Source organism: Echinops telfairi, unplaced genomic scaffold (assembly GCF_000313985.2).
Source record: "Echinops telfairi isolate 266 unplaced genomic scaffold, ASM31398v2 ScPeMD7_2291;HRSCAF=2852, whole genome shotgun sequence".
Lineage (NCBI taxonomy): Eukaryota > Metazoa > Chordata > Mammalia > Afrosoricida > Tenrecidae > Echinops > Echinops telfairi.
Genome location: NW_022106189.1, coordinates 40938529 through 40964071, shown reverse-complemented (window position 1 = coordinate 40964071; position 25543 = coordinate 40938529).

Here is a 25543-nt window from a genome sequence, read left to right as displayed (position 1 = left end):
CCTGACTTCACCCCAACTCCTGGGTGCTGGATACCCACAGAACCTGGTATATGCAAGGGTGTAAGGCCAGTTGGCCTGTGAAGGAACCCCCCTCCTCAGGGAACAGCCCACATGGCACTGCGTCTCCGTACGTCTATGTTGTGAGACCCGCCCAGCAACACAGCCCATTCATCCTCCTATTGGAAGAAAGGGATCAATACCAGCAAACCCACAGTCTTCCTGCCACAAAACCCGGCTCAGCCACATCTGCTTCTTTATTACGTTTGTGACATATTGCCCTCACATTCAAAAGCAGGCAGAGCCAGGAGCCGATAGACAATTGTTATGATGGCAAATCCCCAGTCCTGCCCCCTCCCCACCCAGGGAGTCTGTAGGTGCTTCCCCATTGCCTGCAGGGAAACAAGCTTCTCTGGAGGGGTATGGCTGCGGTGACAGACTGGGGTCCTCATGGAGCCCTCCTTGCTGGCCTAGAACCTTTGGAATGGCACCAGATGGCAAAGCCCAATCTTTCAGCTGCCCATGGACCCTTGATCACAGCTGTTAGCTGAAGGAACTCGCTTTCTTCAGTTCTGAGATGGGAGCTCAGAGCTGATTGGAAGGTCACCTGTCAACTGGCTTGGATGAGAAATGGCTGCAGTCATTAAGGACGCTGCCCCTGAGATGAGAGAGTCCAGGAGGCTACCCTGGGGAGTCAAACAGGTGACGAGTCCTTGTGCGTGCAGCTGAGACCCAAGCTGGGGAGAGAAAACATGCCTCATTCAAAGGACCATGTAGTTCCCCAAGAGGCTGATTCAAGAGGTAGTGAGTACTCACTTCCTTGGGGAGTAATTGAGAGCAGATGAGGGGGTAACCCCCCAAAACAGATGTGATATGAGATGGACAGTGCATTTGGAGTTGGTTCCACCAGATAAGACTGTTAATCAAGCTTTCTATTTAGAGATTCTGAAAAGATTGAGTAACAGTATATGGCAAAAAAGGCCTGGTTTGTGGCAGAGGGGGACTGGTTTTGCCACCACGACAGTGCACCTGCTCACAGTGCAGCCATCTCAGTGCACCAGTTTTTGGCAAAAAACAGCATGCCTCTCTTGGCCCACACTCCTGACTCACCTGACCTCGCTCCGTGCAACTTCTTTTTGTTTCCTCGAATGAAGAAGGACATCAAAGGACAGCAATTTGATGATGTAGAAGAGGTGAAAACAAACAAACAAAAGCAAGGGAGGTGCTGTCAGCCATACAAGCAGATGAGTTTGAAAAATGTTTCCAAGAATGGAAGCACAGATTTGACAAATAGATTAAGTGTCATGGAGAGTACTTTGAAGGTGATAAGGTTGTTTTGTAAAAAAAACCAAACAAACATGTATATGCATAGCTTTGAAAATAAATTCCATTCTGGGGCAGGGTACCCCCTTGCATAGTAGGGGCTACTGCAGGAGAAGGCAACAGTGTACTTCCATAAAGATTACAACATAGTATATCCTGTGGGGGAGCCCTGGTGGCGTAGTGGATACTTGTTGGGCTGCTAACCAGCCACTGCATGGGAGCAAGACGAGGTTATCGACTCCGGTTCAGAGGGACAGTCTTGGAAACCTACATTGGCCTACAGGGTTGTAATGAGTCAGGATGAACTCCATGGCAGTGAGTTTGTTGTTTTTCCCAGCAGGAGAAATGTGTCCATTGGGCATCGGGTCAGAAAGAGCCCTCCTCTAGTCTTTTCCTACCCAGTGTTGAGTGTGTAACTCACCCAGCAGCCCAGTCTGCCATCCTCTCGGTTGTTACGGTTTTCCCAAAGCCAGTCCAAGAGCTTCCTGCTTCCAGACTCAGGATGACAGGTCCTAAATTCTTCAGAGTACTAAGAAGCCGGATGGGCTCAGGGTCGCATCTTGGCTCTGGCCTGAGCGCTGCCATGACTGGGAACCTGAGGAACCCTAGTGCCCTAGCGGTTTGCAGGCTGGACTGCTTGCTAATCCCAAGGTCAGCAGTTGGAATCCACAACCGCTCAATGGGAGAAAGAGGCGGCTTTCTACTTCCGTAAAGAGTTAGTCTCGGAAACCCACAAGGGTCAGTTCTATCCTGTCCCAAAGGGTCGCTGTAAGTCAGAATCAACTTTAGGGTAGAGGTTGTTTTCTGAGGTTTGGGTTCATAACGTGTGTGTGTGTGTGTGTGTGCGCATGTGCGTGCATGCGTGTGTGTGTGTGTGTGTTGCTGTTGTCCTTAGCTTCCTCTGAATCCATTTGGATTCATAGGGACTCTCTAGGGCATCCGGAACTGCCCCGGAGGGGTTCTCACGGTCAGTGAGTCGATTCGGCCTCAGAGCAACGCTAGAGAGCTGAACAGAACTGCCCCCGCTGAGTGTCCAAGACCGTTACTCTTTACTGGAGTGAAAAGCCTCTTGCTTCTCCTGATGAGCGCCTGGTGGCTTCGAACAGCTGACCTGGAAGTTAGCAGCCTGACATGTAACCTATGACAGCACCAGGACTCTCCCATAGGGCTGGTTCCATGTGACCTGTGACATGACCACAACCACTGGGCTGGTTCACTAGGCTGTGGTCTTTATGGACGTGGACTGCCAGGCCCTTTTACCCTAGGACACCATTGTTTGAGTGTGTGTGACCACTCCTGAGCCCAATACCATGTGTGGTTGATATTGTTTCATAAATTCGCACTTGCTTGTCACTCGCTCTGAAGGCACTCCTACTGTCCTTTCAGGTTTTAATGAAAATGTTTTCAATAGAGTGACGTTTTCATGATCAGTAGAGATGGTGGTGCCTCTGGTCGCCTGGCCCTCCCGATGAATTCATGACTGTGTACTCAGACCTGGCGCTCTCCTAGAAGGAACCTGTTCTAAGCCTGTGTGTGTATCTCTGTCTCTGTCTTTCTCTGCCGCACAGGCACGCACACTCAGATCATAGTATTTTAAAAATACGTCTTCCCTCTGCTCTGAGAATGAAGTGTTGGGGGTGGGGGGTTCCTTTCTCTCCTTCCCTCCGCCCCCCGCCCCTTTCCTGGTCTTTTTCTTTTTTGCAAAGGAAAACACCTTTCCAGGGTTGGCATGACATTAATAAAAATAATCCAGGCGAAGGTTTGGCGGGAAAAGGTAACTAAGGGCCCCCCATATATCATCTCCGGGGACGCGGGGCGGTTGGCAGAGAAAAATCGCTGGGCTGCTTGTCCCAGGCGGTTTCCATGATTCAGCCGGTTTGCTGCTTCCTGGGCCACCAGCTGTGGGAGCCCTGGGAGGGGGCTGGCATCCCCCCCACCCCCCACCCCAGATCTAGTATAAAGGTTGGGTTTCTTCCATGCTGGGGACGAGACTAGAGCCACTTCTTCCTGTATCGAGTCAGAATTCACGGGTACCACCCCCCTGCTCCATGCACACACATCTGCACGTGCGCACACGCATACTGCCCGCAGAGGGGACAGTGGTGGCCCCGGGGAGTGTTCCTGGTGGAGGGAGCAAAGCACAGCACCTTTCGTTCTCAGCACACACACCCCCACACCCACACACCCCCTACCCCCAGCCCCCACCCAGGTCACTGCAGCCTCCTGAGTGTATTCCCGGGAAGGAGTAGATAGGAAGTTGTTTTGTAGGGCAGCCAGTCCACTGCCGTCTGGCAGAGGCCACCCCTCCAGGGACTAGCTGGAAGCTGACGACAAATCCCGAAGAGTTTCGCCTTGGAGAAATCCCTGCAAGCGATCTCGGCTGCCATGTTTGCTTGCTGAATATACCCTCCGAGGTGCCATGGTGGGAGGTGGGGGCGGGCAGTAGGGGTCCGTCTGGGAAGAAGAGAGGATTTCAGTACCGGGCTCTGTTGTATCCCATGAGCTCTCTTCCAAGTGCTCTGGGTACCCACTTTATAGGTGGGGAAACTGAGGGCTGGGAAGGGTTCATCAGTTTTCTTCCGAGAGATCCCACTGCCTTACAAAGCTGGTCAAGCCACCGTTCTGGTAACCGCTGTGTGGGACCCAGCTGATTTAGGGCTGGGGTCCCTGGGACCAGCTTATTTGCCTTTGGTGGGGGTGGGGGGAGGCTGTCCTTTGCCATGGGAATAATCTGACACCCCCTCTCCATCACACAGTTCCTTGGATGCTGGCGGCCGCTCCCTGCCTAGTGGCCAGTCACCTGGAGACCCATCTGTGGCTACAAATAGAATAGACTTGGCTTGTTTCATATAAGGGTATGGACAGCGACCCCAAACTGGTCCCTAAACAAGTCTGGATCCCTAGAGAAACCCAGGGCCGGGCGACCCGGGCACGCAGACCCAGGACTCCACTGTGAATGGACAGCCAGCTCCAGCCTAGGTCACAGAGGCTGTGGTCAGTGTTCTCAGGGCCTTTCTGGCCGGCAGCAGCCAGCAGGCCTGGGGAGACAGCATAGGCCCCACTGGAGGTCAGTGTGCCTGCCAGGCAAGCCGTGCATGCACTGGCGTGCCCCCTTGAGCTGGCAGAGAGGCACTCAGAGGCTGATCTTCTAGGCTGGGCAGGGAGTGAGGACCCTCTGTTTCAAGAGGTTCTCCTGCCCCAGCACCGCCCCCCTGCACCCTCCCAGCACCCCCATACCACAGCCTGCAAGGGCCCCCGGGGGCCCGGTGTACTTTCCCCCCTCCAGTTCCTCTCTGCACAGGGAGTCCTATTTTTACCCTGCTGCTGCTTAGAACATCGGGGGTTTGCTCTTGTCATTCCAAGATCTGTCTCAGAGACAGCTTCCAGGCGCCAGAACGGCAGCCAGCAGCGCTGCCCCCGTGTGTGTGTGTGTGTGTGTGTGTGTGTGTGTGTGTGTGTGTGTGTGTGTTTTGTGTGTCTGTATACATGGACATGTGTGTGTATGTTTGTGTATGTATGTATGTTTGTGTGTGTGAGCTCACTGTAGTAAAACCCTGAGAGAAGCCCACAGCTACAGCAACATGAAGCTTAGGGCAGTGGCTATTGGTGGGGCTAGTTTTGGTTTAAGTCGGTGTCAAACTCACACATTATGGAACCCGCCATCCTCCTCCCACGCCATGTCATGCGCTTAAACAGCTGCGTAGCCGTCCCCTCCATCCAGTTCTAGCCCATTTTCCTCGGCCCCAGAGGAGACTCCAAACCCTTAGTAGTTACCACCATCACCCCGCCCCGTTTCCTCCTCCCATTTGCTTTCTGCCACTATGGATTTGCCTCTTCTAGAACCTTCCTCTCACGAGAAGTGCCCATGCGATATGGGGCCATAAGGGTCTGCCTTTTGGTCCCTGTCGACAAACATTTCCGGGGTTTGTCCAAGTGTTATCAGTTGGCAAGCGCAGAGCTAGTTTACTCTGTGAATGGATGGTCAAAATGGAATGAGTGGGGGAAAATGTTCCTAGAAATTAAATTACAAATGTGCGGGATAAGATGCTGAGGGAGGAGGAAGGGTTGGCACAGGGGAGAAAGAAAGAGAACCACATCTATTTGGAGGGTTTAACCGGATATTGTTGTTGATTTCTTTTCTTGAGCTGGGCTGTGTAAATATACACAGTGTGTTTCTTTAAAAGAAAAAACAAAACAAAAAAAATTCCTCCAGATTCCTTATTCCTCAAACCTAAATAGTGGTCTGAGTGGCTTGAGAAAAAGAGGAAGAAGTGGGGAAAAAACAACAGTAAGAGGGAGAAAGGAAGTACCCCTTTCTGAGGGATATCCTAAAGATGAACTGCTAAGAAGGTACACGTATGTGTGTGTGTGTGTGTGTGTGTGTGTGTGTCCGTGTGTCCCTGGCTATGGGTTAGTGCTTAGTCAACGGCGCCCTTGTGACAGTTACGATTAGCCCAGCCCCAGAGCACCTCCTTCTCTCAGCTCTCTTTGGGGGACCATGTCTACCTTCTGAGCAGGAGAGAGAGTAGCCTGGGGCAAAGGGATAATAGCTCCCTTTACCTTTCTTCTCCTCCTCCTGTCCCTCTCTCCTCTCTTCCCCCTCCTCCATGTCCTCCCTCTTCATTCTCTTTGTTGATTGTCCCCGTGGATGCCCGCCCACTTTGTTGTGTGGGCCAAGGTCTCCCACGTCCCAGGAACCTCCTGGGCCAACTGCTCCGTGACTCCCCCTTTCCCCTTGTACACAGACACTCCTCCATCGGCTCACTGTTGATAGGCCGGTCTCAGGCCATGTAGCCTGCCAGTAGGAACATGGCCCTAGGAATGCGGGTGGCGATCCGGGCACACTCACTGTTGGGGGCTAGCTGTGCTGGGGCTCAGGCCCTGCTCAGCACTGACTACCGAAGGGCCTGGCTGATCCCTTCACCTCAGACCACTGCGTCCTGGGAGTGGCTGCGTGTCCTCAGTGTGGTGTTGGACAGGAAGCAGCATTTCCGAGCACACTGTGACCAGAAGCTGCTGTAGGAAGAACGATCCCTTTCTCTCTGGCCTGATTGTTATTCTTTTGAATCTTCCTCCTTTGACAAACTTCCCCTCTCTCCCGTGACTGAGGGAGGGACAGGAACAAATCTGCCCCACCAAGTATAGAAGGCCCTCCAGATTGTCACCTGCTCCACAGAGGAGTCTCCTCGCTGCCATCAGCTACCGAGGAGCCTGGGAATGGGAAAGGGATGCCGTGGTCCAAGTTTCCCGATTCTCTTTGCAGTCAGATGATTTCCCCCAATAGGAGACCACGCCCAACGCTGTAAGACAGAGCATCGGATCCTTGGATCCACAGCATGACCTTCCACTGGTTTCCGCCCACTGGGATGTTTCCCAGTGGGGAGAGAGAGAGAGAGAGAGAGAGAGAGATATTAAATGACCTAGTTAAAGGAGAGGTGTGTGGTTGGAAAGTCGATAGAGACAGTGGCGGTCCTGGGTTATCATTCTGTTTTCCAGGTGTGTGAGTGTGTTTACGTGTGTAATGATGGCAACTTGGAACAGAATCGAATACCCTGTGAGAGAGTAGTAAGTGTGCACTGTGTGTGTCCACATGTGGATAGCCCTGAGGAGGCATGGAAGGGAAGTACTTATCCCCTCTGCACACTGGCAAGAAAGTACAGAGAAAAGACTTCCCAACCTGATAGATGGCACTCTTCTATTGGGAGATAAAGTCTTGAGTGATAGCCATTCATTCACGCCCCCCATCCATCCATCTATCTACCCTACCCATCCATCCAACTATTCAGCCAGCCAGTCAGTCAGCCACTACCTACCTACCTATTCACCCTCCCACCAAACCATCCACATGTCCATCCATCTATCTAGTCATCCATCCTTCCTTTCTTCTTGACTTCCTTCATTCCTTCCATCCATCCATCCACACACCCAACCATCCACATGTCCATCTCCAAACCCATTTATCCTTCCACCTAGGCATTCAACTTAGTGTTACTGGGTAGCTGCTCTGTGTCCGACATTACGCTCCGTGAATTTATAGGCAATTCTCTTCTCTGGAAATCCTCACAATCTCCCCATCTAAGCTGGAACACACTTGGTTTTTTTCTCCCGGGTCAGAAAGCAAAGCTTCCGGGATACTAATCACATAACTAAGTGCGTGACTGAGCCAGAGTCAACCCTTCACTGTCCAACTCCGAGGCCACACTCCTTCTGTTACATCATGCTGACCCATGGGGCGGGGCGCAGGGAGATGTGCTGCCAGATAGAAAGGTTAAGAAGGGGCAGGAAGGGGCTGGATTTTCGTAGACCTGACGGATTTTGAGAACGGCTCTAAAGGTCTTGGCTCAAGGGTTCTTACCTTGAGATAAAGCAGAATAATCAAGGCAAAGAAGAAAAGTCTCCTGGGTGGATATTCAATTCCAGGAAATGGCCTCTGATAGGGAGTGTCTGAGAATACTCAAGAAGAGCCTATCCTTTCACGAGGACTGGAGAAAACTTGGGGATCCATTACTGAGTCCCTGCTATTTGCCAGAGAGATAGACCAGCTGCAAATGATAGGTGCGGTGGTTTCATGCATGTGTGATGACTTGGCCTGATCCAAGAAGCGTTGTGTGGCTGGCCTCTAGAAAACAAAGGACTAGGAGAAAGGCAAACACAGGACAAAGAAAGAAGGATGGACATAGCACGTTATGAATGGGAGAGGAACAGCCTTGGGACAGCCTAACAAGCCTGAACAGTTGCTCCTATTGTCTTGTCCATTTGGTTCGGAGCATCCTGGTGGCCCAAGAGAAACAAGGTCAATCATGCTGTTTGTCCAAGAAGAGCAAACAAACTAGCCCCCCTGGGGGTAAGGAGGAAGTGGCAGTCTTAGGCTCTGGTCAGAGTCAGAGGATCCAGCCATAGTGAGGCCCAAAGAAAGGGTAAACCAAGACAATGGGCCATTCATCCCAGTCCAGTTTGGAGAAAGTTCTCCACAAAAGAAGGGATTTCAACCTGGGGATTAAGATGGCTTGGGTTCTCTGGGTTGGGAATTCGAGTTCCTCTAATTTTGCTATAAACCATTTTCATGATCAGATTTTTTTTAAAAAAGGAAAATAAATAAACTCTCGGAAAACGGAGCCTCTTTCCAATAAAATGTGTAACTCATCTAAATTCCAGTAGTTTGCGGTTGTGCCCATATATTGGGGGATTTAACGAGGAATCTCAGCTGCTTAGCCTAGTTTCTGGCTCATTGTAGGCACTTAATAAAATTTTGTTGAGTGCCTGAGTGGAATATAAACAAGATGGCTGTTGAGGGGGGAAAAAAAAGAACAGCCTGGAATTTATGAAATAGTGGCCAGCTTTTAGTTCAAATCATCAATAACTGATTTGTTAGCATGCTGAGCTGCCTCCTTGGCTACTGTTTGCCTTGAGTTCTAATGTGAAGACATCCCTGTAACCCTCAAAAACGTATACTGGATTTAAAATATATACTGTTTGTCTGTTCCTTGAATAATTGCAGATATATCTTTATCAACCGTATTCAACAGCACTAGGGTATAATTACAGATAAGAAGATTGTACCATTTGCAAATAAACAATGAGTTTGGACAAGTGGATTGACCCATCTGGGCACCACCTCCTTGAAGATCTAAACCATTCCTGTCACCCCAGAGAGTGTGCTGGGGTCTCTCTGCAGTCAGCAATCCCCTCCTTACATAGTCACTGAGGGAGCGGGTGGCTTTTAAATCTGATTTTCAGCTGATAGATGTAACCAGAAGGCTTATCAGTTTTGAGGCTACTCACTAAGTCTAATTCCCATACTTGCACAACGGAGAAACTGAGCCTTGTAGGTTTGTTGTCGGCTGAGCAAATGGGGAAACCCAGGTCTGCTACCCTACAGACCGGGACTTGGCCCATCACACAGTTCTGTAGAACAGTTGACAGCAGAGGCTCTTGGTGTAGGGGAGCCAGGTGGGGGCGGGAGGAGGTGACAGCCCTTTCATTCAAGTTACAAATGGCAGTGGTTGTGGAAATGATTCTGAATCATCCTCCGAACTATTAAGGAAATGGCACTCTTAAATAAATGTTTGAAAGAAATGAGTTTTGTTGGGATGAATGCCTTGCAGCCACTCTGTTCTTCAAGTCCAAGGAGAAAAGCAAATTAAGAGACGCTCTTCGAGGGTGGGGTGGGGGTAGGGGCGGGGTAGCAAAAAAAACCCCACCCCACAGAGCTTCTAATAAGTGGCTCACCAATCCAATTATAACATTCAAATCAAGGAGAGAAAAAGACACTATCAAATGGAACGAAAGCTTTTCCCCACCATCAAAAACACAGCCATCTTCTCATTGTCCAGCGCCAAAGGGGATTTCAAAGTCAGCTTTTATCAGTGAGAGAGAGAGAGAGAGAGAGAAAGAGAGAGAGAGGAGAGGGGTTGGGGGTGGGCAGAAAATGCCACGTAAATCAAAGTGAAATAATCAATTTTTTTTTCTGGTGGAAATAAGTGCCATTGTTTGATGTCACTTTGACATTCAGCCTAATTTCAATATCAATACTAAAGTTAGGGGTCAGGAACTCTGTGAGATTTTTCTAGGGAGAATTTACGTACCAGGCAAGGCCAAGGGAGACTTAGAAAGCAAAGGGGTCTTCTGCATAGGGGGGCTCCTAAAGTCTTCCTCTTGTACCACTTGCAAGTCGAACGAGTAGAACCAGCTGCCATGAAGTGGACACCCCAAGGCGTGGGGCCTGTGGGTGTCAGAACAGAAAGCTGTCCTCAAACCTCCAGACTCATGGTTAGCCTCAGCAGCCCACCCTGGGATGCTGCCTCCAGACGAAGGTCCTGATAATGAGAGTTCACAGTGTTCCAACACAGAGGCCTAGGGCTGTTTGTCACTGCAGCAAAAGCTGACTAGAGCATGGGGATTCCAACTGGGCAGCAAGTTGGCTCAGAACGCATCTGTGCCGCGTGCATGATAAATCAAAATCCATGTTGTCCTGTCGATGCCTGCTCACGATGACCCCCCAAGGCAGAGTAGAGTGACTCCTTACTGGGTCCCTGAGACTATCAATCTCAGCTTCAATGTTCTTGCTCTCAGCTCTTGGTGGGTGTGGACCAACCAGGGCTTCTCTGTGCATCATGGGTCCCCTGAAGAATCCATGATACTTTGACAACCCAGGGGGGACACTCTGATCGTCTTCCTCTTCAAACACTTAAGCAGGCCAGATGGAAGTTCTTATAAATGCATCTCCCTATTGCCTGGCTTCCACACATTTGTCTTGGCCCCCTTGGCTGTCCTCGGAGTCTGAGACTGCGCTGACTGACGCATCCCTGGGCACCAAGGGAAAAGGGCCGTGGAAAGTGAACGAATGGTTTGATTCACGTCCTTCACAGCGTGCACCCATCACCACTTCCTGTTTCCAGATTCTGAACTACACACAGGACGTGGGTTGGGATGGTGCATGTCAGGGTGAGCACGTGCGAATGCACATGGTGCGATTTTCAAAAATGAGCAAGGGATGACTTTGGCTCCCGTGCGTATCAGGGCTGTGAGAAGGGAGAGCCATTTCGCGCTGGGTCAGGGCTCTGGTGCCAGACTCCCTGGGTTGAAAAGCCATGTCTTCCACCTGCCAACCCTGTGAGCTGGGCTGGTTTCCGAATCTCTGTTTCTGCTGTCTCAGGTGCCGCAAAAACTCTTGCAACCCAGCCTCCCCGAACCTGTGTCAGAAATGAGTCTGGACTTGGAATTGTCATTAGCACCAGGTCAGCTGTGTGTGGGGGGGATGGGGGGTGGTCGAGGTGGGTGGAGTGGGAAGTCAGTAAACTAGGATCCCCAGGCCAAATCCAACCAGTAGAATGTGTCAAATGAGAATGGTTTTCCCCATTTTTCAATTATCTTAAAAAGCAACAACAACAAAAATTGTTTGGGGAGGGTTGGCTTTCATGACCCATGGAGCGATCATGGATATCAAATGTTAGTGTCCAGGTCAATAAAGCTTTTCGGGACACAGCCACACCCACCCATGGACTCAGTGCTTGGGGAGGCAGGTGGAGCAATGAGGACTGCGACCACGTGTGGTCAGTCAAGCCCAGAATATGACAGTACCATTGGCCATCCCTGGATCTAAACCGCCCTAGCTGCAGCCTTGCCTATCGAGGTAGCTAAGGACAGGCCCACCTTGCTTGAATGCACTTCACAGAGACAGCACTGTTTGAGTGTCGGTGGACAGTGTATGCCCACCCGGCGTTGGGTGGCTCTCCTAACCATTCTGCCTGTGCTCCTTTGGTGCCTCTGTGTCCCGCGTTGGTCATTCTCACCGCGTTTCAAATGTTTCCGTCATGCTCTTCCATGCCTCATAGACTACAACTCCCCCATAGGCAAACTCACCACCATCGAGTCGATACTGACTCCTCCCGACCCTGTAGGAGGGGGTAGAACTGCCCCAGTGGGGTTTGCAGACTGTCGCTCTCTGCAGAAGCAGAAAGCTGTCTCCTTGTCCCATGGACCCACTGGTAGGGTCCAAGAGCTGACCTTCCCCCACCAGGGCTCCTCCGAAGGCTGCAGGCGGGTGTAAGCATCACTGTGATGAGTTGGGAAACCGAAAAACTCCGTGCACCGTTCTCTATTGAGATTTCCCTTTATTGGGTGGTCTGGGCTCTGGACAACCTGCAGTGTCCCTGAGGTCATTCTGTGCTAGAGGCTGGCAGCCAGTTCCCCTCTCTGTTGTGGTCATTTCTACAGAGGTGCCAAGGGCTAGCTGCCCCGCTGCCTCAATGTGCTCAGATACTGCGGGGAAATGGGCCATGGCCCCTTTCTTGGTCCCCTCCCTTTGTTTCTGGTCATGTCGGGTGCCCTTCGCGCCCCAGGAGTCCCCACCCCAGCAGAGAATGGTCAGTAGAAAAGAGGACTCAAGTAGCTGATCAATGAGGACGGGACTCAAGGGGGCCAGTCTCAGTGGTCTGAGCCTGTTCACCTGAGCCTCTCCACCTGAGGCTCTCCTGGGAAAAATCCAGAAATGTCCTCTCATGGCTGCTACACCATCCCACTGCATCACACACGTAGACCCCGCCATCACACGCTTCTTATTCTATGTGTCCAAAGCAGTAAACAGGATGGGCCTGATAAATTCTAGGATGCAGAGCCACTACAGGCCTGCATGGGGTCTGTAGGGTGAATCTGATAAAGACCATCATCCTCTGGGCCAAGCTCTGATTGCTTAGCAAATGCAGGGAAGGCTGACTGTCAGCCTGCCTGTTCCCTCGCTGAGTGGCCTTGTGCAGTGTGAAACCAGCACTGTGGTACACGGTGGTTGTGCTGGGGGGATCTCCTGACAGGTCCAAATGGCTTTTGGGAACCCAGGAGGTGTGGAGAGCTTAGGAGCGTGTGTGGGTGAGTATGCTAGTTTGGGTGGACTAGAGAAACAAATCCATAGACACTCATATATGTACAAGAAAGAACTTTATATAAAAGAGTAATTGTATAGTAAGAAAACATCCCAGCCCAGTCCAGATTAAGTCCATAAGTCCGATATTAGCCCATGTGTCTGATTCAGTATATAAATTCTTCTTCAGACTCACGCAGCCATGCAGTATTGCTGAATGCAGGAAGATCACAGGCCAGTGGGTGGGAAGTCTTGTGGATCCAGTGGCGGTGGAAGCATCTCCAGCTGGCGTGGGTCTCCACGTGGCTCCTCCAGCTCCAGGGCCCTGGCTGCCACCAGCTTAGCTTCATGTGGTTTGTCAACAGGCATATCGCACAGGGAGTGAAACAGAGTGTCTGTCTGTATCTGGCCTTTAGAAAGCTATTTATCTCTGTGCCGCCTCCAAATGAGGTCCTCAAGCTGTGACCTGATTGACAGGCTAGACTCCACCCCTCCACAAATTGACACCAGATTATGTAACTACCACAGTGAGCCAGAGAAACATCCCAGAGGGGCTTCTCCTAAGGAAAGCCAGTGCAGACAGCAATAAGAACAGCCCTACCGTAGGAGAGACTTGCCGAGAGTTCACGGAAAAATAGAATTAAGAGAGACTGGAATGGTTCCCTGTTTGAAAGGCTCTTGTATGTCTTTGAAGCGTGTATGTGTATGGGGTGGTGGTGTTTGCTTTAGATATACGGACTTTTCAGTATAAAAGGAAGGCGTGTGGCACGGTGAACCCAGCTCATCCCTTGCCTGCTTTTTCCGGACGACTGCCTTCCCCAAGAAGAGAGAGCATGCATGCGTCAGCATGTAGGCCAGTCCTGCGGTGTGCGGGGAGGCACAGTGATTGTGTGTTGGGCTGTGGTCCACAAGGTCAGCAGTTTGAAACCATAGGTGGTTCCATGGGAGAAAGATGGGCGTTCTGCTTCCGTACAGCGCTCCAGTGCCAGAAACTCATGGTCAGTTCTTCCCTGTCCGCTCGGGTCGCTATGAGTTGGCGTCGACTGGATGGCAGTGAGATTTTGTTTTGATTTTTTTTTTAATGACAGATTTACTGGCATTACCTTTGGGTGGAGATGCTTAAGGACGTTCAGAAGTTGGGGATAGCAGAGAGATGTGCCCGTTATTATTATTGTTTAGGAGTTTCTCTCGGGGCCTATTAATCACGGCCCTCACGACAATTAACAGCAAGAACAACGATCTCAGGGACCACTACTCCCACCGAGAACCTGAAATAAGCACTGGAAAGATAGAGTAACCAGAGGGAGGTGTCAAAGTGGTGGGGGGGGGCACCCAGGTGCTGGGAGGTCAGGGTGTGGGGAGAACAAAGCACGTTGGCTTGGTTGTAGAGATGAATTCATGTGTGTGGCTGGCTTGTGTGTGAAGGCTACCCTGGGTGTCTTGGGCAAGCTTTGCTACTACCCCCTGAGTGTTCATTTCCATAATCCCATTGTGTGTTCCCACATGCTTGTCCGTGTGACATCTCCAGACGCCCTCCCCCACCCCCACCCCCACTGCGATCTACACTGGGAAGGGACCATTTCTGGGTAACAAATATCCCAATGTTTCCTGAGTGCATGCAGCATCACGCAGGGCTCGCAGTCCTTCTGGGTCAGAAATGTAGGGGCAGCCTGGCCATGGCCTCTGCTCTCGGGCTCAGACAAGGCCGCTCCATCAAAGGGTTGGCCAGGGCTGTGCCCATCTCCACTGGGGTGAGAAGACTGGGCAGGGGCCTTTAGAACCATGTCATGTTTTTGTTTTCTTTTAATTGTCTGTATTTTCTGAACTTTCCCCTGGGAGTTGGGTGAAGGTGAACAGAGCAGACCATCAGTCATACCTTGAGCAAGTCATGCCCATTATGTTGCAGCGTATCCACTGTCATCCCTCAATGCAGCCTCACTAGCCCGGTTCCTCTCCGTGCTCCCTGTTTCCACCCCTCTTACTTTTCTAATCCATTGAACTGTGTCCTCAGATCAATACTGCCTGTTAGATTTGAAACGGCTCGTTCTTCTAACACAGGGGTAAGTTCGGTTCCACACCCGAAGGGTGACTCATGACCATAGCTTTGAGGTCCTCCTAGTGTAAAGAGGCACCTTGGAGCTGGAAGCAGCCCCCGGGGTGACAGCCAGAGAGGAAATGAGGACCCCCCACCTGCCAGCCACATGAAGTGGAATTCTCCAACAACCCAGTCCCCTTCTTCCTTCAGCCCCCAGAAAGGAAGCTATCCCAGCAATATCTTGATTGCTGCCTTCCACCACCGTACACAGAAACCTTTGTTGAACTTTGGAGAAGGGGAAATTAGCTCTAGCAGAAGGCAAAGGGACCACAGAGAAATGGACTCGACAGGGTCTCTCTCATACAAAAGGCCACATTGCCCCAAGGAGGTATCATCAGGCTGTGACCTGATGGATCGAGTGGGCTCCATCCCTAGCCTCACCCAGGTGTGGCAGTTACACAATTTCATGTCAACTAGATAAAAGAATGAAGAGGAGGTGGAGGCTAGCCTGTTAAGTCAAAGTCTGATGATCCCTCCTTGGGATGTGGTCTAATCATGAGGATTCGGGAGATTCCCTCTCTTATTCCATGGAGGCAGGCACACTGTCTCTCTGCTTCACCTTCCTGTCGAGGAGCCACATGGAGCCACGCTGATGGCAGCCAGAGCCCTGGAGATGCTTCCACCACCATTGGTTCCACAAGACTTTTCACCCACCAGCCTGGGATCTTCCTGCATTTGGCATCATTGCATGTGGTGCATGAGTCTGAAGAGGAATTTATGGACTAGTATTGGACATATGGGCTGATATAGGGTGTGTGGCCCTAATTTAGACAGGGCTGGGATGTTTTCTCCATATGCAACTGCTCTTGGATATAAAGCTCTCTCTTATACACATGAGTGTCAATGAATTTGTTCCTCTAGTCAACCCGGTCTAACACACCAGGTATGTCTTGTTGGCATAATCCCTGACCATCACTGTCTGGAAGCTCCAGGGAAGCACGTTGAGCACACGGGCCACCCAGACCCACGGGTGGTGGCTGCATGTTGCCAGGAATTGAACCTGGGTCTCCCACCAGTAAGGCAGGAATTCTATCAAACCCACCCCACTCTAATGTTCAAATTAGCTGTTTAGATTCGGAAAGATTTCTGCAGTGAGGTCTGGGAGGAAAGCAGGCTAAGCTGGATTTTAAATTAATGAAGATGTCATTTGCATGAGGCCCCTGCACCCATCAGGCCTCTTGGTGGCTCCTGAGAATGGGGCTAGGCAGAGCGGGGACGGCAGGAAACATTGGCTAGGCATAGGCCGCAGTGGCAGCCAGATAAAGTCCTGAGACTGTTGTTAGAACCACCCCCGACCCCCCTTCCTCCACAGCGTCCACGCGGGGGGCTTCTCCATCACCTCTTCCCTATCTCTGTAGCCAGGTCTGTCCCCAGGCTTACGGAGCAGGTAGCCGCCTGATGGGATGAGACGTTTCCAGGCCCGGGTTATTGGGTTTAGGCAAAGCAAATCCTCTTAAAGAAAACCGTTCATCACTTGACCTCATTTCCTCTTCAGGAGCAGGGCGATTTTTATTGGGTCGCCTGCTGGCTGGTGGGTGTCCTGGGTGCTACAGCAGCAGTGCCTGCAAGTGGAGGCCCTTTTAGGGCTGGAGTTTGGTGGGGGGGGCACCTGGCTAGAAAAGGAGGTGCTCTGGATGGGGTGGGAGGCGGTAGGGGTGAGTAATGTCACCGTGGTAGATGGGGCAATGCTGTGATAGTGCAGAATGAATAGGGTCTTCAGTCGTGAAGCTGGCTTTCTGTCCCTTTGTTGTCATTCCGCCCGCCCCCCACCTCCCTTTCCAAAAGACGACTTTGAACAAAGAATGCAATAAGGTAACTGGGAGAAGGATTTCTGAGTGCCCACCCTCCTATGTCTACAAACTCAACACCTATTCATAGCGACGCTCTGTGACAGGGTAGAACTGCCCCTGTGGGTTTCTGAGACGGGAACTGCTCTTGACGGGAGTAGAAAGCCCCATCTTTTCTCCTTGAGAGAGGCGGATGGTTTCGAACTTACTGACCTTGCAGATTGCAGCCCAACACATAACCTCTAGATCACTGGGGCTCCCATTACCCTGGTCTCTATGCTCTACTTCATTTTACGAAGCAGCCGCCCATCCCGTCCCACGTGGCTCCCCTAACTGCCTCCTCCAACGTCGCTCTGTGCCACCTTTGGGGTGCTGACTGGCCTTTGTAGCTGACATACTCTGTGCTGCCGGAAGTCCTGGCATCTGCTTGAAAAGGGGCCCCTGTCTGCTCCTCATCAGACCAGGTCTGCAAGTCCTCAGACAGGCCCCGCCATGCCTGCCCTGCTTCCCACCACGTGCCCTCCTTTCTCACGGCCCCTGGCTCTTCCCATTCTCTTGGGATTGAGTGAGCTCTGAGCAGCACACACCAGGAGCCCTGGTAGCACTCTGGTTAAGCATAGGACTGCTAGCCCAAAGGCCCACCTTGCCCCCCATCAGCTACCCCCTCCGGAGGGGAACAGCATGGCAGTCTGGTTCCGTAAGGATTACAGACTTGGCAACCCACAGGAGACATTCTCCTCAGCCCTGTGGGGTCTTTTGGAGATGATGTGGTGCCTGGGGCTTGGTGTGGGTGGCCTAGTTCTGTGTAGAGCTCCTCGTTGCTGTTTCGGGACTGTTGGCACACTCCTCCAACTTGTGCCTGCAGGCCCCATCTTTCTCGCAGTGGGGACTCTAGTGTCATGGACTGTCAACCCTGGACCCTGCTCCCTCTCCATCCTGAGAGAGCCCTGCGGGCCAGTCATAGCTAGAAGACATGACAGCCCAGGCGTGGGGCCTGGACACTCAGGGCTCTCAGAACCCTGTCCCCTTTGCCTCTTTCTTTATTGTCCCCATGTTGCTTTCCATACAGGACCAGCATGTATCTGGATATCGTAAGGCATGTCACTTAGCCAGTGGCAGTCTTCTGACCACGGGTGTCCTTTCCCACCTCCTGCACCTGTCTGTTGTGCACAACAGAATGAAACATTGCCTGGTCCTGTGCCACCCTCATCACGGTGCTTGTGTTGGAGCCTATTGTTGGAGCCCTTGTGTCAACCCACTGTCCAATCTTACATGGTCACCTTATTCCACGGGTGTGTATGGGGGTGGTGTTATATATTCACTTTACCACATAGCTGGGGTGGGTCTCTTTCATGTCAGTATGTAGCGAGTTGCATGATCCGAGTGAATCCGCATTTATTTCTCCAATTAAAGCCTGAGTGTCTCAGAGCACAGCTAATGCTCATGGGCAGAGGACTACCCACCAGAACATCTCCCAGGGAGCATGGCGTGGCCCATCCAGGTCCAGAAGGTTCAGCAGGATGCAGACTCAGAGCTGGTGTCACCAGACGGATGGCTGGTGATCCAGCAGGACGCAGAGCGATTCCCAGTGGTGCCCAAGACAAGCTGATATTGTGTGGCAGGGCCGACCTTGGCTTACCATGAACCTTTTCCCCTCATCCCTCTCCATGACCTGGTCAGCTTCCTTTGACTTCTGGATCATCCTTGGACTTGAAGTCTCGCTCCTCCTGGAAGCTCTACATGGTCATGCACAGGTGCCGCTCCTTGGGTTCCCACGTTCAAAACTGACTCACCACCTTCCCCTCCGCCTCCTCTCCTGCTGCCAGCCTTCCCACCTGGGAGCTCCACTCATGAGAAGCTGGCTTTCATCCTGGTGGATGCGTTTGCTGCCTACTTCGTGCCCTACTTCCCAAATATTTCTGGGAAGGCTGCCCTCTTCCCTAGACCTGTCATCACTGCCCTCATTCAGCCTGCTCTCTGCCACCACGCACTCGCCACCCAAGATCGGCTCTCAGACCTTAGCTTGCACTGACCCCTCATTCCACCTGGCTCTCTAGCCCCTGCCGAGTCACACACTGAACCCTCCTCTGGGGGTAGCAGCCTCTTCTCCCTGGCCTCTGCCACCCTTCTACCCTCACCCAGAGTGTCTCCGGTGGGGTGCTTAACCGGTGGCTCCTCACTTCTATCCCCTAGCTCTGTGAGTTCTTCCCCTCAGAGTAGTCTTCTCCACCTATTTCTTAAAGGTTGAAATGGTGCTTCCCTCTCTAAGAAGGTGCCTCTGGGTGCCTGGTCTGGGTTCGGCACTTCTGTTGTCTAGTCCGGTGGGACTCGCCTCTGCAGTATAGTCACCCAGGTGCGTGGGCTCTCTCCTGCTCTTGACTTTTGGACTGGATTCCCTGTGGGCCAAAACCATGTTCTGATAGTTGGCTGTATGCCCCTAGATCTTGTCACAGAACCTGATGCATCCCAGGAATCAGTGCACCCTGGATAGATGGATGGATGGAAAGATGGGTAGATGGAAGAAAAGGAGGGTAGAAGGGATGAGGAAGGGTACATGGATGGGGGAGGAGGTGGATAAATGAATGGATGATGGATGTAAGGAAACATGGGTGGGAGGATGAATGGGCGAATGGAAGGATGGGTGGAAGAAAGCTTAGATGGAAAGAATGAGGAAGATTTGAGGGAATAGGTGAGTCAGTGGGTAGATGATTGGATGGGTGGATGGAAGGAAGAATGGGTAGATGGATGATGACATGGTTGGTAGAAGGGAAAGGAGGAAAGACCCAAGGGAGGAAGGAGGGAGGAAGAACAGAAACCAAATGGGTGGGTCTTCAGGGGGCTGGTGGATAGATGGTAGAACGAAAGGCTAGGAAGATAAGACCACGGACATGGACAACGGATTGGGAATAGCGGTGGGCACTACTGTGGTTGGGGTATGAGCAGAATGAGGCAGGACAGCCGTTTTGAGGTCACCCCTTCCCTTCGGCTTCAGAGCACAGTGTTCCCTGTTGCGTAAGACACACTCTCAGAGGAGACGTGATCCTGCCTTAGCTCTCCCCAGGGCGCCATACCAGGAGGCCCTCCTGTGATGCTCAAGGGATGATTGGCCCTGTTGATTTGCAGCGGGGAACTCGACCTGATGAAGGGCAGTGGGCAGGGCAGCAGCAGCACTGAGAGGCATGATGGCACCCTTGCCCGCATGACCCCCAGGGCAAGTTACCAATGAAACCAAAATGGATTTTCTCTCTGAGGATGACCTAACGCCAGGCCAATGGGCTCATTTGGTCACTATTTAATAATAAGGGCGATGATGATATGAATATAAGGAGCAGAATCTTTGTTCCCGGTACCAAGCTCTACCTGGCCCCAGGTGATGAAAGGAATCCTCTCCAGCGGAGTGTGCCGAGAGCTCAGGAACTTGCCCATGGCCAGCCCCACTGCTACGTGACAGACCTCACCTCCAACCACAAAGATGGATCCCAGAGCCCGCCCTCCTAGCCACTCCCCTGAGGCCAGCTCAGGGATAGGGAGGGTCATGTCTTCCAATTCAATGCAAGGTGCCTTCCTGGATGCCTTCCTTTCTACACCCTCCAGTCAGGGTTCACGTTCTCCATCAAATGGAAGAAGAAGCGGGCTCAGGAGGGCCAGCCGCAATACCGTACCTGGGTTCCTAGCTCTCTTCGCTTGCTCTTGTCAGGGGGATTGAGCAGTCAAGTGATGCACAGGTGGCTGTATCAAGTGGATCAGGTGCATACCTCCAGGGACAGACTTTTTTAAGTCCTAAGAAATCCATTCTCAGGCTCTCGATGCAGAAGCTCCCTCCCCAATGATTTGCAACCACATCCTCTCGGATTGACAGGCTGTCTCATTTCCTCACCTCCTCTCACTGGGAGCACTGGGAGCACAGGCCGCATCCCCAGCACGGAGAGACTCATCCCTAATGCAGACTGGCAGGGTTCATCCATATGCAAAGATGAAAGCAGAGTCATGTCCTTGCTTACCATCAGGGGCCGAGTGCAGAACTTCCTGGAGCCCCTGGAGATTCTGAAGGATCCAGATGCTCCAGAGCATACAGAGTCCTCTCCAAGGAGCACGTCTCCCGAATCTGGAACCACGAAGTCCGTTTAGATGGTGGTCTGTGGTCACTACATCCTCTGTTGTCAATATGAGACTTAAGAGTGAATGGGTGGAGTTTAGTCTGTCAATCAGGTTGCAGCTTGATGACCTCATTTGGAGGCACTAAGGAGATAAATAGCTTGCTGGCGGTGGGACACATGATCACTCCCTGTGAGATATTATTGACGAAGAACCTGATAGAGCTACACCGATGCAGCCAGAGCCCTGGAGCTGGAGGAGCCATGTGGAAACCCATGCCAGTGCTGAGAGGTTTCTATGGCCACTGGATCCACTAGACTCTTCACCCACTGGCCTGTGGTGTCATTGCTTGTGTTTCATGAGTCTGAAGAGATTTTTTTCAGACATATGGGCTAATATCAGACTTACGGAGTTGATCTGGACTGTGTTGGGATGTTTTCTCAATATTCAATTACTCTTGTATAAAAAGCTCTTTCCTATACACATATGAGTGTCCATGAATTTGTTTCTCTAGTCTACCCGGACTAACACAGTGGTCATCTCTGTCTTTGACTTCCCCCCATGTCCACTGTTTGCATCTTGAGTTGTGAAGTAGGGTTCCCCACCTCCCCCACACACAGGGAATGTTGAGAATTATTTACATGGTTGATATAGATTCAAAGATATAGTTTCTTCCATTTCTTGTTCTTATTTGTAAAATAATTTCAGAGTGGCTGTCCTGCCTACACAAGGAAAACACCTCCTGTCTGTCCTTTGCTTCATTTCTTTACATTGAGGTACAGCCCCCATGAGTGTACCAGTTCTCGTGTACAACAGCCCAATGAAGTTACACACACAAGTTCGCCAATATGCCCTCCATTCAGATCCAAACGCAGCATCCCCAGAGGGTTCGATCAAAGGCCTGCCCAGCCCATAACCACCCCACCTCGCAAATGCTCTTCTGATGTCCCTAACCAGGGATGACTTCTGGCTGGGTTTGACCTTCATGCAAATGAACTAACTGCATGTGTGCTTGGTGCCTGCTCATCAGGGCAGACGTGTTCCTAGCACTGAAAGCCGGAGATCCTAGAACCAAGTGAATCTAGAAGCCAGTGCCGCCAAATAAGCTTTCAGTCCTCTCCTTGATGGAAGGACGCCTACAGACACTCACTGGCCTTTGGGGAAGGGGAGGGAGAGGTGTTTTCAGTAGACGTTCTTCACCTCAAGGAGAGGAACTTGAGGAAGAATGAAGGAGGAGGTGGGGGAGGAGGAGAGGTGGGAGAAGGAGAAGAAGAAAGGAAGGAAGGAAGAGAAAGAAAGGAAAGAAAATTGAAATTGATCGGCACCCCATCTGGGTGACATATTTAGAACGAGCTACTTAAACTATGTCAAGGGGCTGGTCAGAATTCCCTTCATGGGACACCAAGGGTCTCTTCCAAGAGTCAGGCGACCCTGGCCCGGCCACAAGCATTGATTTGTAATAGAAATGCTTTGGATCCAGGTGACTTTCACCCACCCAGGGCGAGCTGCCAGAGCAGTTTTTGTTTTGTTTTTTTTCAATTTTAGAATAGTCTGTGGTTCTTCTAAATAATTAGGCAAGGGTAACTGGAAGCCCCAGGGATCTGAGAAATCTTTCATGCCCTGAACTCTTGTTGGAGACGGGTAAGGCTGGCTCTCATTAGCACATCACAGGCACTGATGTGGTTGAAGTGGCATTCACCAAACATCTTGAGCTCCACGCCGTCTCATCCTGGAGCGTCTTACCTCATGGAGATCATGTTTGCCTATAAGCTGGGTACCAGAGAGGAGCCCTGATGGGGTGGTTGGCTGTACAACAAGCTTGGTAGTTGGCTCCCACAAACCCCTCTGTGGGAGAAAGATGAGGTTTTCTTCTCCTGTGAAGGTTTCCCATCTCTGCGACCCTCGGGGGCAGTTCTACTCTGTCCTATAAAGTCACTATGCGTTGGAATTGACTCCATGGAAGTGAGGGGTGTGAGAGAGAGAGAGAGAGAGAAAGAGAGAGAGAGAGAACGGAAAGTCAGCATGGGGGAAACCAGTCCCTACGTCTTCTGTTTCAGCTCTCATAAGCACATGGCTCCCACCTGTCTTGCCTCCGCTGGCTCTAGGATCCTCAAAGGTTCTTGCCGCCCTCGAGGTGAAGAGAGAGGGTGTCCTCTCCATCCGCTTTCCCAAAGACGAGCAGAGAAACCCATTCTGGACAGGTTGATTGGTGTGTCTGACATGCACCTCGCCTTGCTTATTCTGCAGCTCATTCTTCGGAGTTGCAGGCCAACCAGAAATGTGTTTATTTCCCTAACCGCACTTCAGCCTCTGAAAGTCAAGAGTTGTGAGACCAAAATGGAGCCAGAGGCCCCCAGGGTGTCAGAGGGAGGGCTTAGTGAGCAGTGAAGCGAGGTTTTCAGAAAAGTCCCCAGAGGCCCCCAGTCATCAAACCCAACCAAACTTGCTGCCCTTGAGTCGATGCCAACTCACAGAATCCCTGTGTGAAAGAGTGGAACCACCCATGTGGGTTTCCAAGACGGTAACTGTTTATAGGGATACAAAGTCTTGTCTTTCTCCGGCAGAGCATCTGATAGGCTGTACACTTAGCAGCCCAATGCATATCCACCATGACACGTCAGGCCTTAGCATCTCTCCTTGCACTTTTCTCTTCTCTATAATGTGGCCAGGAGCAGTTGATGGACGCTTCCCAAGTGCCTCCCTGCTGGCCACCGTGCCCCGGGCCTCCCCTGCTGGAGTGCATAGAGGATCACTGGTCCACGTCCTCTTCCATGATCATACGGGTGTTTTCCTTCCATTTCAGAAGTCCCTTCTGCTAATTGGCTAATTCAATCCTGCCCTCTCTGTCAGCCCCGGGATCTCCATGGGCCATTATCGGTTTACCTTTGGGTGGCAAGATGTGGGACCTTCTGGGGGCCGCCTCTGGCTGTCTTCAGCCCTTTGAGGAGTGGAAGGCGCAGGAGGGGCCTGCACGTCTTACCATGTTCAAGAGGGAGCCCACTGCCACTTCCATTGAGCCTCAAACTAAACTGCCTTCTTACAAAGTGCTGGCCTCCGCCATGGGTGACCCAGCTGGGCCCAAGAACGGCACGAGGCATTCCGTGCAGAACCAGCACGCATGCAGAGCACACTCTCTTTCTGAGAGGGATGTCCAGAAAGACGGATCTCACCTGCGGGACTTCAGAGGATCTCCACTCTCCCCCCACACACAGACACATCTCACAAAAAAGGCCACAGGGGTGGGGACACGCGCCGAAAAAAAAAGGGGGGGCGGTGAGACCAAAAACACACAAAACCACAGAAAACACCCACAAAAAACACAGCTCTCACACACACACAGACCCAAGAGACACGTTCTGCAAAAGCTGGTCTTCAACAACAACAAAATGCCACAGGTGGGGGAAGGGGCGTAGGTAGAAAGGACATTGCTTGGACCCACCAATCACTGTCCTCAACACTACAAACAGCTTACCCACAACGCTGTGACAGGACTGTCCCTTCTGCTTAGACAGTGGACCCTTGACCCACATAGCTGGTCAAGGGCGCGCATGGCGTTTGGAACACAGGATTGGAAGAGGAGGTTATTGTTTGTGGGGGACACTGGCTTTGATTGAGCCACCAACTGTAGGTCAGCCATCATGTTAAGCGACCTCACCTGCTCCCAGGTGTCATTTTCATGAGCGCCTCACCAGGCAAAAGATTGAGCGCCCTTTTGACAGAGGCTCTGGAAAGTGAAATAAGTATCCCAGGTTCAAGAGCTTAGGGATGGCAGATCCCTAAGTTCAAGTTCGGGCCTGCCTGATTCTACATCCTGTTCAAGCCTACCTGCATCCTGCCTGTGTTAGGCCAGAATTCCCAGCATCTTCTCCAGTCTGACACCATCTTATTTCAACTCTCTCCCTCGCCCCCCCTCTCTCCTTTTCACCCACTGCCTCCCTTCACTTCAGCTTCCCATTGTTGTCACCACAAAGAGACCCTGGGCAGCAACCTGTCCGGCCACGATTGAGCACCTAGCTCAGAGCTGGAGCACCCAGTGGGAGTCATAGACCCTGATTAATGGTGGACCTGGCCAGGCTGTCACCTGCAATGTGCCCATGGGCACTGCCCAAGGGCAGCTGTTCCCACCCATTTCCTCAGCTGAACGCTGACCCCTTTCCCTCCCACCAGTGCCGGGGCTATAGCAAGCAGACCTGTCTGACCCTTGGTGCAGACCTGGCCAGTGAGCGCCCAATGGACTTGCTGTGGCCAGAAGGGCCGAGTCACCTCTGAGGCCATGGGCAGATATCCTGGCTCTGCTCCTCCCTTGGGCACTGTGGGCCTGCTTGGCACTTGAGAGCTCGGGGTCCTGGGGACAGAAAGGCCAGGACCCCTGGGTGGGTGGAGGGAGCTAATAGGGTTGCACCTGCAGGGGCCTGATCTCAGGAGTGACAGCCGTCTCCCCAACCTTGCCAGTGATTGTCTGTTGAGGAAGGGAGCCACAGGGCCTCAGGGGACCGGCAGTCTTGTCCTGGCTCTGCTGTTTGCTTCCTAAGTGACCTCTCCCAACCTCATTTCCCCAGGTGGAGAAGCAGGGCTGACATTAGACCCCAAAAGAGATGCTACAGTTCAATGAGGTACTAAAGGGGAGCCACCAGGGAAGGCCTGGCACATGCTGGTTATTCCATCTGACCCTAACCATCCTCCCACACCTCTGCGGCAAGGACCACACCACACCCATCCCTACTGCCACGAGTATCGGCCAAGGAAGCCGGGGTCCCAAGAGAAGACACTCACATCCCCTGGCCTGGCCATCCGGAGGAAGCCAACCAAGAGCCAGAGGTCATGAAAGGCAAGGAAGATTGGGTCACTCTCTAAAAACACTACCAAAGGCACCAATGAGACCTTGACATG